Source organism: Chrysoperla carnea, chromosome 2, assembly GCF_905475395.1.
Source record: "Chrysoperla carnea chromosome 2, inChrCarn1.1, whole genome shotgun sequence".
Classification (NCBI taxonomy): Eukaryota; Metazoa; Arthropoda; class Insecta; order Neuroptera; family Chrysopidae; genus Chrysoperla; species Chrysoperla carnea.
This window is the reverse complement of record NC_058338.1, coordinates 80,001,347-80,013,801: the sequence shown is the minus strand read 5'-3', so window position 1 is coordinate 80,013,801 and position 12,455 is coordinate 80,001,347. Positions and strand designations below refer to the sequence as shown.

Sequence of the window (12,455 nt, the reverse complement as noted above, 5' to 3'; positions counted from 1 at the left end):
AAGTATTTTATGCATGTGCAGATCGCTTGAGCAAATTTCTCATCACGTGCCCACCAAATATTATCGAACGGTTGACGGGAGTGCTGACGGATTAAACGTTCGTACAATTTATTTTTTTAAGCAACTAGTAAAAACGGGCACTTTACACATCATTGCCATATCTGCAGATCTGAGGAAACCGAAAATATTCTGTCTCTTCTGTTTGCCGTATGTTCATATTTAATACAGCCTGAAAAATCACTGAGCGGTCACAGAATTTAAAAAGAAAAGTGAAACGATTGTATAGGTGAACATTTCACTACCTATGTTTTGTTTAGAAAAGGTACAAACCTTGCAACACTTACTTTTCCTTTAAAGTATGGAGCATTTTCAAAATTGACTTCTTCATTAACGACATTTTCTATAAATTACATTTTCTATAATTACTAAAATTTCTTTTTTGTAATCAAAAGAATTACTAACTAATTTGCCATATACCATGTGATGAAGACATCATACAAAGCTTTCAAGGGCACATAATTATTAGAACATCGTAGCGACGATGCTCCCTTCTTGATTGAATTTTTATTCTAATTGCTTTTAGTACAACTACTTCAGATATGTACGATTACTCTTTTCACCTGTCACTTATTACTCAGTCAACAACCATACTTAAAACCAATTGTCTATTGCCACCAAACTCATTTCGCTTGAAATTAATTTCGAAATTATTACCGCAAGCAATCAGGAAACTGCCATATTGTTTATGACGTACCAAACTAAATAATCTTAATAAAACATTCTTCTAATGCTAAAAGAATGCATTAATTTTTTTTTTTACTCAAATTAAACAATCCGTGATGCTTAAGTATGCCCAGTGAAGAAGCATAACTTCCTGTTCCAGTAAGTTATTACACTCATTGATTAAATTTAACAAGTAAAATTTAAAAAATACGGTAGGTGCGGAACCCTTAACTCGCATTTGAAACAAAAAAAGAACATTCTTCATTAAATTATCTGTCAAATGTAACAAAAAATCAAAATCGGTTCATCTGTTTAGACACTATGATGACACAGACAAGCAGATAGGAAGAAAGACAGGCAGATAGACAAACGGTCAAACTTATAACATCTTTTTTTGGTTTGGGGGTTAAAAACACTATAAATGAATTAAATATTTAAGTCTACACTTTTAATTACTACTATTAAAAATATGTTGGTCAAATGCAGGTTTAAATCTTACAAAAATAACAACATTAAAAGACTGGGCTGTTCTTTATTACACAGTTCATTTATACAAAAAACAATATTGTTGTAAATTACTATGGTTTCTTAATAGCCATCTATCAACGCATGCTGATATCCTGTTATTTTTGTTAGGCCTCCAGTGTCGCAAAGAAAAATTATTTTCTCAATGACCGTATCTTATATATTTAATCGAGCAACTTATGTATATATAATCTCGGAAATGGGTCGCACAATTTTTATGAAATTTACTATACAGGTGATTTCGGGGCCGAAAACTCGATCTAGCTAGGTTTCTGTTTTAGTAAACGTCGTTTTATCCGTGTTTTCATTGTTGGTTGGTAGATGGCAAGTGTGATATACACGCATATCGTAGAAAACTAAATAAAGTACTTTACCGAGACATTCAAATTGGTATTTGTGTGGAGACTTTTTAAACAATTCTTATATTAGTGATAAAATATCTTTTAAGCTCAAATTATACTGTGCAAAGTTCGGTCATTCAGGTCCTAATTTTTATCAGTGTAGCTCCTAATTTTTATTAGTGTAGCTCATTTTCGATTTCGTGATGAAAATAATAAATTTCAATCAGTAGAAAGTAAATAAATTTGATAACATACTTGTATAGTTATAGGCAATAAATAAATGAACACATAAATTCAAAATTTTGGTATTTACATTCATTAAAAGGTAAATTGTCATATTAACGTTTACATACCTTCTACTTAGGCTATACAAGGTATAAAGTACGTTATAGAATAAACATAATATACGCTGTCATAACCCTTAAAATATTATTACACATTGCATGTTTTAGAAATTAATTCTAATTATCTTCTAGTATAGTATTTTAATATGACAATTAATTGCTTAAAGCAAATTATAAACTAACATACATATAGCATCTATTAAACATATAATTTACACATCACATTCAGTTTGTTTAAATATAATTTATATATATATATATATATATATATATATATATATATATATATATATATATATATATGTGTGTGTGTGTGTGTGTGTGTGTGTAGAACTCACTATTGTATTATTTAGTTTAGTTTAGTTATATGTTAGTTTTAAGAGGAACTTTTCAATGAAAATTATTATTATTATTATTCAAGTTAAAACTTATTAGAAATATTCTAGAATAAGATTGTATAATTTATTTTAAATTATACTGAAGTACGAAATTATTGAGTTTTCAACAGATTTTATTAGTAGTGTAAGGAATTTTTTCTATTAAGTCGGTTTAAATGATTCAAAATTGATAGAAAATTCAGAAAATCCAAATTACCGATTAACGAGCACAAAAAACAAAAAAATAAAAAATATGACTCGAATTTAATGGGTTTTAAAAAAAAAATTCACTAAAATACGATAAAATTAAACAAAAAAAATCTATAATTTATAATTTATTTTTTGAAATTTATGACGTCATAAAAATCCAAAACATTTGATTTTGCTTTACCACATGCAAATTTTATCTAATTTGAATCCATCAAGTATGTAAACCCACTAATTTTTGGTCATTATTTTCAAATATTTATTCAAATTTAACGTATCTCGAAAAATTACGAAAATGTAATATAAACGATAAACTAGCACAAAAATGAAAAATATGACCCAAAATTAGTGGGTTTAAAAAAGAAGCTCACTCAAAGACCATAAAATTTGACCAAAATATCCAAAAGATTAATTTTTTGAACTTTATAACCTAATCAAAATCCAAAAAATTTGATTTTGCTCTACCACACGCAAATTTTGTCTAATTTGAATCTATCAAGTATGTAATCCGACTAATTTTGGAACATTCTTTTCAGGTATTTGTTCAAATTTACCGTATCTTGAAAAAATTAATCAAATGCAGTGTCAAAAAATTAACTCAAATACGATAAAATTTGAATAAAATATCCTAAAAATTGATGTTTTGGATTTAGGAAGTCATAAAAATCAATCAAGTATGTAGTCCCAAAAATTTTGGACCATTTTTTTCAAACATTGGTCCAATTTAACGTATCTCCCATTAATTTCAGAAATGGAGTATCGTGCATTCCACATTTCTTATAAGGACTAATACAAACGATTAACTACCACAAAAAATCAAAAATATGACCCAAAACTAGTGGGTTTCAAAAGCAATAAACAATCTTTTGCAGGCGCTTTAGACGATATTTTTTTATAATCTTTTTTTATTTTGAGTATAAAATGCAGTTAATCTGAAATGCATCTATAAATTATCATTTTGGAGTTACATTGAATAGCTCTATTATTTTATAAAAGTGTTTTTTATGATATTGAACGCAAAATAATAACGAACTGCTTTTAAATAGATCATTTTAAATATTTTTTTTGTCAAAATTATGTAGCTTTACTTTTTATATTTCAAAAGGCTTCATTTACGTTGTAAAATAAACCTGAAATTTCGTCTTCCAATTAAACAGCGACAGTGCTCCTGTATATAACGTCATGTAAATAAATTTGTTTTAAAGACAATGTATATAACCAATTTTTAAAATAAAAAATTCGGTATATTAAAAATTATTTTCAGTTAATTTTTACGACATAAATTAGTATATAATTTTATTATAATACTTTTGAAATAAGACAGTAAAATGAAAACGGAACTCACAACAGCACTCAAACTAAACATTTATATTTAATAAAATAAATGAAATTAAAAATTATACTTCTGTTTATTAGAACAGTTATATTAGGTGAAAGTTAAGAAAAAGTTCAAAAATTATTTTATAACAAAATTGTCTATATGTATAACAATTTCGCAATCACTATCAATCACTTAAAAAGATATGACAAATGAGGTGGCGATGAAATTATAAATAAAGAAATCAATCGATTCTTTGAATCAATTGTTTCGTGAAATCTATGCAAACTTCATAATCACTCTCTCATTTTCAATCTCGTAAAGTGCATTTTAATTGCGATATTTAAACAAATGTGATTAATATGCCGTTGAAAATATAAATGAAGAAAAACGAGTTCTTTTTATAAATATATGATATTAAGCTTTTATAGAACTTGGATACGTTTAAAAATTATGAACTTGCCAGGGGAAGCTTATGTAATGAGGCCGATTTGAAAATCTCCAGTTTTTCATATTTCCGCGGTTTCAAGGCCTAAATATCCGAATCAAACATTTTCAATGTGATGTCTGTGTGTGTGTGTACGTATGTGCGTGTGTGCGTGTGTGCGTTCGGATACTTTCGTCTCGATTATCTCGCGAACCAGCTATGACATTAACACGTGGCTGGGCTTATTCGACGCTTAATCGCGTATATAAGAACTGTTTTGAGCAGAATTAGTTGAGCCGTTTTTTAATGGTAATTGGTAATAAAAAAACGGAATAAACAGTATCTGAAAAGTCGATAAAACACATCATTTATCTATGGAAATAATGATCGTTCCAGTCGTTCGAAGTTCGATCGTTCGAAGAATAATCTATGAAAGCTAACAAGACTTTTTTAATACTATAAAGAATTTTGTTTGTTAATTTAGTTATCGTTAATCTTGGTATCATTCATTAAATCATTGTGTACTGTCAGTATAGTGAGTTTTGTTTATCATCTGTGTTGTTGTGTAGCATTGAAAAGTAGTTAGTATAGTTGTTGTGTGTGCGTTCTACTAATATCCATCTGCTGTAAGCGAGTGGATTTTAGTGAATAATAATAAGAAATTTAATATATACAAAATCCGTCTGCTTTAGACGACTGGATTTTGGACAAATATATTAAATAAAAAATAATAGTAATATCCCTCTGCTGAAAGTGAGTGGATTTTTGGAAATAATCATAAATAATAAAAAACTTTTATTATACTGGGAAGTTTTTCGTGTGGACCTCAAGGATCGCACCAGACTCAATTTGTAACTATTATTATTTCATTCCCACAGTTGTAAATTTATTTTTTACATTTAAGTCTATTGAACTATTCTCTTGAATATTTAAATTAAGAAATAATTTATTACAGTATAAATTATAATTTACATATACGTACTCCTTCGTAATTTCGTATAAAAATATCATTATTTTAATTATAATCTTAAATATAGCTTGAATTCAATCAGTTTATCATTAAATTTTCGTTTACCAAGACCATTATCTAATATTATTGATAAATAAGAACACTGAATATTTTATCTGGTAAATGTCGGTATTAATAAATTTTAACACAAGAAAAGTATTAAAAATGAAATTGCCAACGAAAAATCTAAAGTAACTGGACTATAATATGTACCATTTCAATTTTGTTATCTTCCACCAGAATAAAAACAATTTCAAATGACATTTAAAATATTTATCATGTCTCAGGCGGTATTAAATATAATTTTATAATTGTATCTATCAATGAATATAATACAATAAAGAAAGGATGTATGAAACAATGTGGCATGAGTGTCAAAATGGGTGGTAGCGATACTACCTCGTTTTGTTATTATCATTCTCAATAAATGTATGCCTACTTGAAACACATAGCGGTTGAAATGTACTTTATCAGAATTGAAACAAAAGATTATTATTCTTGGGGTAGAAAAACAAGACGCAATATACAATAAGTAATATAATAATCTGAAATTATTTTATTACATACAACAAAAAATTATTTGTACTGAGTGTTCCATAATCAATATTATAAATCAGAAAATTTGTCACATTCTTTAAATATTTTTCATCATACAAAAATAATTCATTCTATTCAAATGTTCAAGTTTCTTAAAGAGATATGCAAGGATTGAATAATACTAGTGATTTCAAAAACTTTATAAATACATTTTTTGATTAAAAATGTTTCCAAAAATCACAAAAATTCCTAGATCATCGGACATTTTATTAATATTTTATCGTTCAAAGTTGGCTGAAAAAATTATGAATCATATAGCTTATCCTTTTCAATTGGATATATCTATATCAAAAAATCTAGAGAGTGTGATAAAAAACTATCTAAAATATTTAGACAATCTTGTAGTTTCTAGTAATACCATAAAATATAAGGTTATCGATGATATTACAATAAGATTTTAATTTAATTATGAGTTTATCTAAGCTCCATTATTTGATGAACAGAGAGGACTACAGTTAGAGTATTGATGATTGAAAAGCGATATCTATATTATCAAATTTATAAGCCTCACTTGCACACAATATATTATATATTTTCGTATTTACGTGGTATTGTAAAGCTAAAAATAACTCATTATTTGACTACAAAGCATGTATTTGGATTATATGTATGTACGGTGCAATCAACCAAAATTTTTTACAATCTTAAATAGTATATTTCAAAGTTATGTTTGATGGAAGGATTCTCGAATTTATAAAATATACATTTATACTTCGATGGCTTCGATACTTGGTTTGGAATATTCAAACAATTTTAATGTGGTACCATAGAATCAAACCAAAAAGGCATTGTTATTGATTTCATTATGTTTTAGAACGATTATTGAGTATAATTGTTTCAGAATAATTGAAGAGACAGGAAAAAAGATTTCACTTTACACTTTTTCAAGAAATAAAGTTTAAAATTCAAAGTGTGTGCGTGTTTAATTTGACAAAATCTTTGAAGTGTCGACAAAAATAACCTTTTTTTAAATATTAAGATATCAAATTTTTCAACATTAAGATGATCAAGCATCCAAACCTTTTGATTATTGAATTTTGCTCATGACGACTGATGAATAAAATTGTGACTGTGTAATAAAGTTTCATGAAATGCTGTCAATATATACGATTCATCCAATAATTATAAATAAAAACAATTAATTACTATCGAATTGAAATGGAAGTAGTCCGTTCTTTTCTGCAAGGTACTGTGGTACCTAAGTTTTCTAAATTGAAGATACGGTGATAGTGTTTGCAAGGTGAGATAATTTAATGATTGTTGGTTTCTTTTTTAACTAAAAAACCTAAAAAAATTATCTTTTTAAGTTCAAAAGAAATTAATACATTTTTAAATATTATTATTTTAAAGATATTTTAACTAAGAAAAGCGTTAAAAAACACGTTCAACATCGCGTAGCTTTCAAAATATTAAGGCTGACACGAAATCAAAACTTAATGAGACACGACATGAGAGAAAAATTAATCGATGTACCAAAAAAGTTATAAATAATATCATATCTCATATAAACACACATTGTTTTGAATTTGCAATCTAATGTCAGCCATATTTGTTAAGCCTTTGTCAGTTGTCAATATCTCTGTTGTTTTCGGCCGAATAAAGTAAGTCATGATTTTTAGATGACAAAGTTCACGACAAAGTTTATTACAGGATTGCAATGAGCAAAGAATTTAAGCTTACCAAAATTCCCAAATTGTAATTCTTGTAAGATCCTGTAATAGTATTTTAAACGTGTATAGGTACAACTCGCTTATATATACAGATATAAAATTATAACATAAATGTATCAAATAATACTAAAATTTATTGAAGCCATGATAATTTCAAAAATAATTGTCTCGTTGTTTTAATTGAATTTCTGTGACAATATCTCCATGTTTAATAATCAAATATAAAATAAAATACCACAGGAATTATTTTAATAAATAATTTTCAACAATATTCTGTCTATGTCTCGATTATCTATTTCTACTTTATTCCAGACGAAAACCTATTTTCTAAATTTGTTGTAATTAGAGAAAATTGATAATTGCTTTTAGATAAGAAATGTAACAATACGAAAATAAATTTTATACGGAATTTGCATTTTGAGCAGTTATTCGATTTTCAGCTTAAAGTTCTTCATCGACATATCGTACTTGTAGTATAGTGCGTTTATGTAATTTATCGTATATGGCATGCCTTGGAGCAAAATTCTTGTCAAGCTATACTTTTGAGCAATAAACAGCTACATTGCTCAACTTTCAACTTGGGTGGCATACTTTGAGTAGGAAAGGTAGCTGCTCAACTTTCTACTTGGGATATGCTACTTTGACTAGGAAAGGCTATAAGTTGAGTAGATAAGAGAGAAAAGTAGTTTAGAAAGGTTGTACAGATTTCCTCTAAGTGTCGTCAATCATTAAGCATATAATTCACTTAGAATATAACATATTTACAAATCCCTATATATTATAATGTAAAATTAAGCATGTTTGTTTGTTTGTTTGTTACGCTTTCACGTTAAAACTAGCGAATGGTTTTTTATAAAACTGTACAGCAATTTATAAAGATATATTTTAAAAAAATAAAAAAATTTAATTTAATTTGGCATTTACCATTTTTTAAATTTTTACAGAAATCTTTAATTTATGGTTCAAAATGATGATTATAGACGGAGTAGATCTATGATCATCATTTTGAACCAAAAATTAAGGAATTTTGTAAAAATTTTAAATAATTAATGCAAGAAATCATGGCCAACTTTTCTGATATACTCAATGAATTATGACTATTTTACATTTAAAAATATTGAAAACTGTGTATATCAAGAGAGGGTGGTGGGTGCAAAGCGGTGGTTTTTACTTTTAAGCCCAGTGAAGTGGGAGGGTATCAATCTAGTTTTATATAAATACCTTTTAAACAAAATTGCAGAGCTTGATGGGGGACATCATGTTCTGATATCAATATTACGGTAAGAAATAGAATAACACTTTAAATTAGAAAGTTGATCCTGATAAAAAAATAACAATTTTTGTTTGAACATTTCGTTAAAAATCCAAAAACGTTAGTTTTCGGAGGAAATACGACATAAAATATGTCATTATTGCATTGAATCGAATGAAAATGCGCTCAAAGTTTATCGATAATTGTAGTTCAAAGTCATGGACGCAGACGAATGTCCTCTATTTCTCTTGACAACTTCTGGTTGATTCATTTTTCGACTTATGTCATATTTTTAAGTCGCATTTCCTCCAAAAACTGACGGTTTTCGAAAAATTGATATAGTCTTTTGTTATGTCGGTTATTTTTTGTTTGGTTAACTTCAAAACGATCTATTTGCCATAATAGATTAAAATGATCTACCCTGTATAATCATTTGTATTCATAGGCCTTTATTAACAGTTAAGATATCAAATCAAAAATAATGAAAGAATAAATACCCGAAGTTGATTAGTAATTTTTTTTAATATTGTATCTTGTAGTTTCCCATGGAAGGAGAGCACCAGCGTTAATTTAGCCCTCGAAAATAATGTGATCGCCCATGCATTAAAGTGATTTTCTATTGCGAAATTGATTTTCCCTTGTACCGTTTTTCAGAATAGCCGACAAGGAATCTTTCAGCAAGTATATTGCTATGACTACTGCATGTCTTTCAAAACCATGCATTTTCCGAATTCAAAAAATAATAAATTGATAAATCGAAGTAAATATCAATCATAATCCAATACAATCGGTTTTAGTCTTAAAGAGTAAGAGGTATAAGGTGAATCTTCACTCCTATGATAACTATATGGAATATACCATGGCTATTTTTAATAAAACGTAAAATAAAATACATGTAAAATGTTCCACATTTTAGAATTTTATTGCCTGATGGAAAAAAAACGAGGCTCTTAAAATTTCGTCATGTCTGATTGATCGTTGAGAATTCCTTCTGAACTTTCTGTTGATGGAAATAAATTATTAAATTTTATTTCATAGGCGAAAATTTTATTTGAACAATTAAAAAAGTTATAAGTCATGTTAAAAAAAATGTCATCGTTGACTAAATTATAATTACCAAACCATGTGTTTCGTTACGTAATAAAACTACCATATATCTAGAATGTATAAATATGTAACATCGAAAAAATATATCTCAAATTAGTTTCATTTCTAACTCATTTTTTTCCCTGACTTTTATGTCAGTCCAACTCTTTTCATTTATTATTATAAGAAATAATAAAATATTAAACTTGTGTACTTTACAATTCAAAAGATGAATCACGGCAAACAGAATGAAGAATAACAAGGTTTTCTTAGGAGATATGAATGATAAGAATCTAAGTTGAGCGAACAGTTTTTGTTAAAAAAGCCAATATTGGTAATACAGAGTCAACATAATATATATATATATATATATATATTGGTATATCGAATATGTAACATACAGGTATATCGAAAACGATAAAAAATGTCAGGATTCGAGTCAAAAAGTGTTTAAAATAGTGCAAATTATAATATCACATGGTTTTCAAATCGAATTTTTGACCAAAATCACAAAACAACCATAATTTTCGTCAATAACAAATTTTCGGTAAAAACTTTTTTTTTCTATAAGCTGATATATCGAAAACGGTGAGGTAAGAAAAAAAATGGCCAGAGTTTAAGAGTGTGTAGAATTGTCCAAAATATAAAGTCATATAGTTTTCATAATAAATGTTTGACCAAAACCCCAAAATAAACTTTATTTTCGTCAAAGACAAGTTGTCGAAGAAAATTCACATTTTTGTTTTTCAAATGATTAAATCTCGAAAACGGTGATGTTAGATAAAAAACGACAAAGATAACAAATGTCAATAATTACTTAAAATCGATTAGTTTTTTTTTTAATGTTGAATAAAGATGTGATGTCCGTAAATCGAAAAAGCACAAGTACGCATGTATATGATTATGTTGAATACACTCAGGCAAACATTTTCCACCGGTTCCCAAAAAATCAACTGAATTATAATCCTTGATTATAAATGCGTGAATAAAGTAATAAACTCTTGTATAAGTCACTTGCAAGATTTTTTTCACGTTTATGTATGTTACTGTTAATTAAAACCATATAGTTCCGTTCCAGCCTTATGAAGTCATTTCATTCTACAGTCGTAATATTATTTATAACTATTGTTGATTAGTTGAACACTCTCATATTAAAGGTGATAACTAAACTGTAAATACAGCCAAGTTTTAATGCGACTAGCTGGATTATAAAATGACTAAACCGGCTCAGAAACGGTGGCTCTTAAGAAAAAGGTATAGAAACATTTTTTACATTTAATTATCTGATATACAGTTTTTGTTTGAACAAATTTAGGATAAAACTTATTGTTTAGCAGAAAATCTTGAAAAATTCGTTTCTGTGACTCCGAGTAAATTTTTTCCCAGGTATCATATCGATGAGGACTTTTAAAATTTCATTTATGATGGTGTTTTGAACAATCCTACCAACTTTAAACTGGGTGCAAATTTTTGTACCAACGGATATTTAATGTGACCGGATAATACATAAATATTACTATAATTTTTCTAAATGCTTGAATTTTATTTTAATGCAGTCTAAACACACTTTTCGTCAATGAACGTAAATCAAAATTAACATTACACTCTTGGAATGGACCTTTTTCCTTAAAGAAGTACATAACCAACTAACAATTAAATTCTAACTGCAGCCCCTGAAGAAGCCACAAACACAAACGACTTGAAATTATTTTATTTTTAAAGAAAGCTATGTGCAATAGAAGTCTTCTTCTAAATAAATTTCAGCCCAATTGCTTGATTTTACGGACATTAAAAACTAAATTATACCACCAGAGCTAATCTAAGTAAACATTTTTGTGAATTTCAGGAAAATGGTCGATTAACGATTGAAATCTGTAGTATAATCTGCAAAGTTATAATCTAATTACTCATACAGTCCTGTAATTACATATATAGTAACAAAAGCAACAGTTTAATACATATACGCGCAATACAGTATTAAACATTTATTATGGAATACGAATTGTAAATACTCGATTTCGTAAAGTAAAAAAATTTTTTTTTTTTAATTGCCTTGATGCTCGTACATCCTGAAGAATGTTGTGAAAATCACAAAAAATTTTTTGTGTGAGACAAAGATTGGTCTTTTTATATTAAAATAATTAGTGTCCGACCGAAAGTTCGGTTTCGACCAGTTTCGGCATCATTTTCGATTTCGGCCGAAAATCTTTCTTTGTGGTCCAACTTTCGGCCACACCAAAAGTCTTCGTTTGTGATTTATCGCGCGTCGATCGGCTAACTTTGAGTGAGTTCGTGTCTGCTGAGTTTGCCGGTGTAATTTTGTTGTGACTTGATGTGTTATGTTGTGTATGCGTTCTTGGATTTGGTTTTATTAATTTTAACCACCCAAACATTGAAACAACTGCCTGCTATCGCTATGATTTTATGCTTTGTGATCTTCAGATACTTGCTTGCTGATTTTAACTGTGAGAAAACACAATATGTACACCAATATTCATTTAATTCAAACTGCATTTTAATTTAATCACTAGTGGTGTGGGTTTTATTTTGAAAACTGTGTTAACTGTCTGTATTAAATT

At 27.7% G+C, this 12,455-nt stretch overlaps 1 protein-coding gene across 1 annotated transcript in view; it reads left to right on the top strand.

Annotated features, from left to right (window-relative positions):
- LOC123292976 overlaps positions 1 to 12,455 on the top strand; it is a 290,099-nt gene that overhangs the window by 165,591 nt on the left and 112,053 nt on the right. The window lies entirely within an intron of this gene.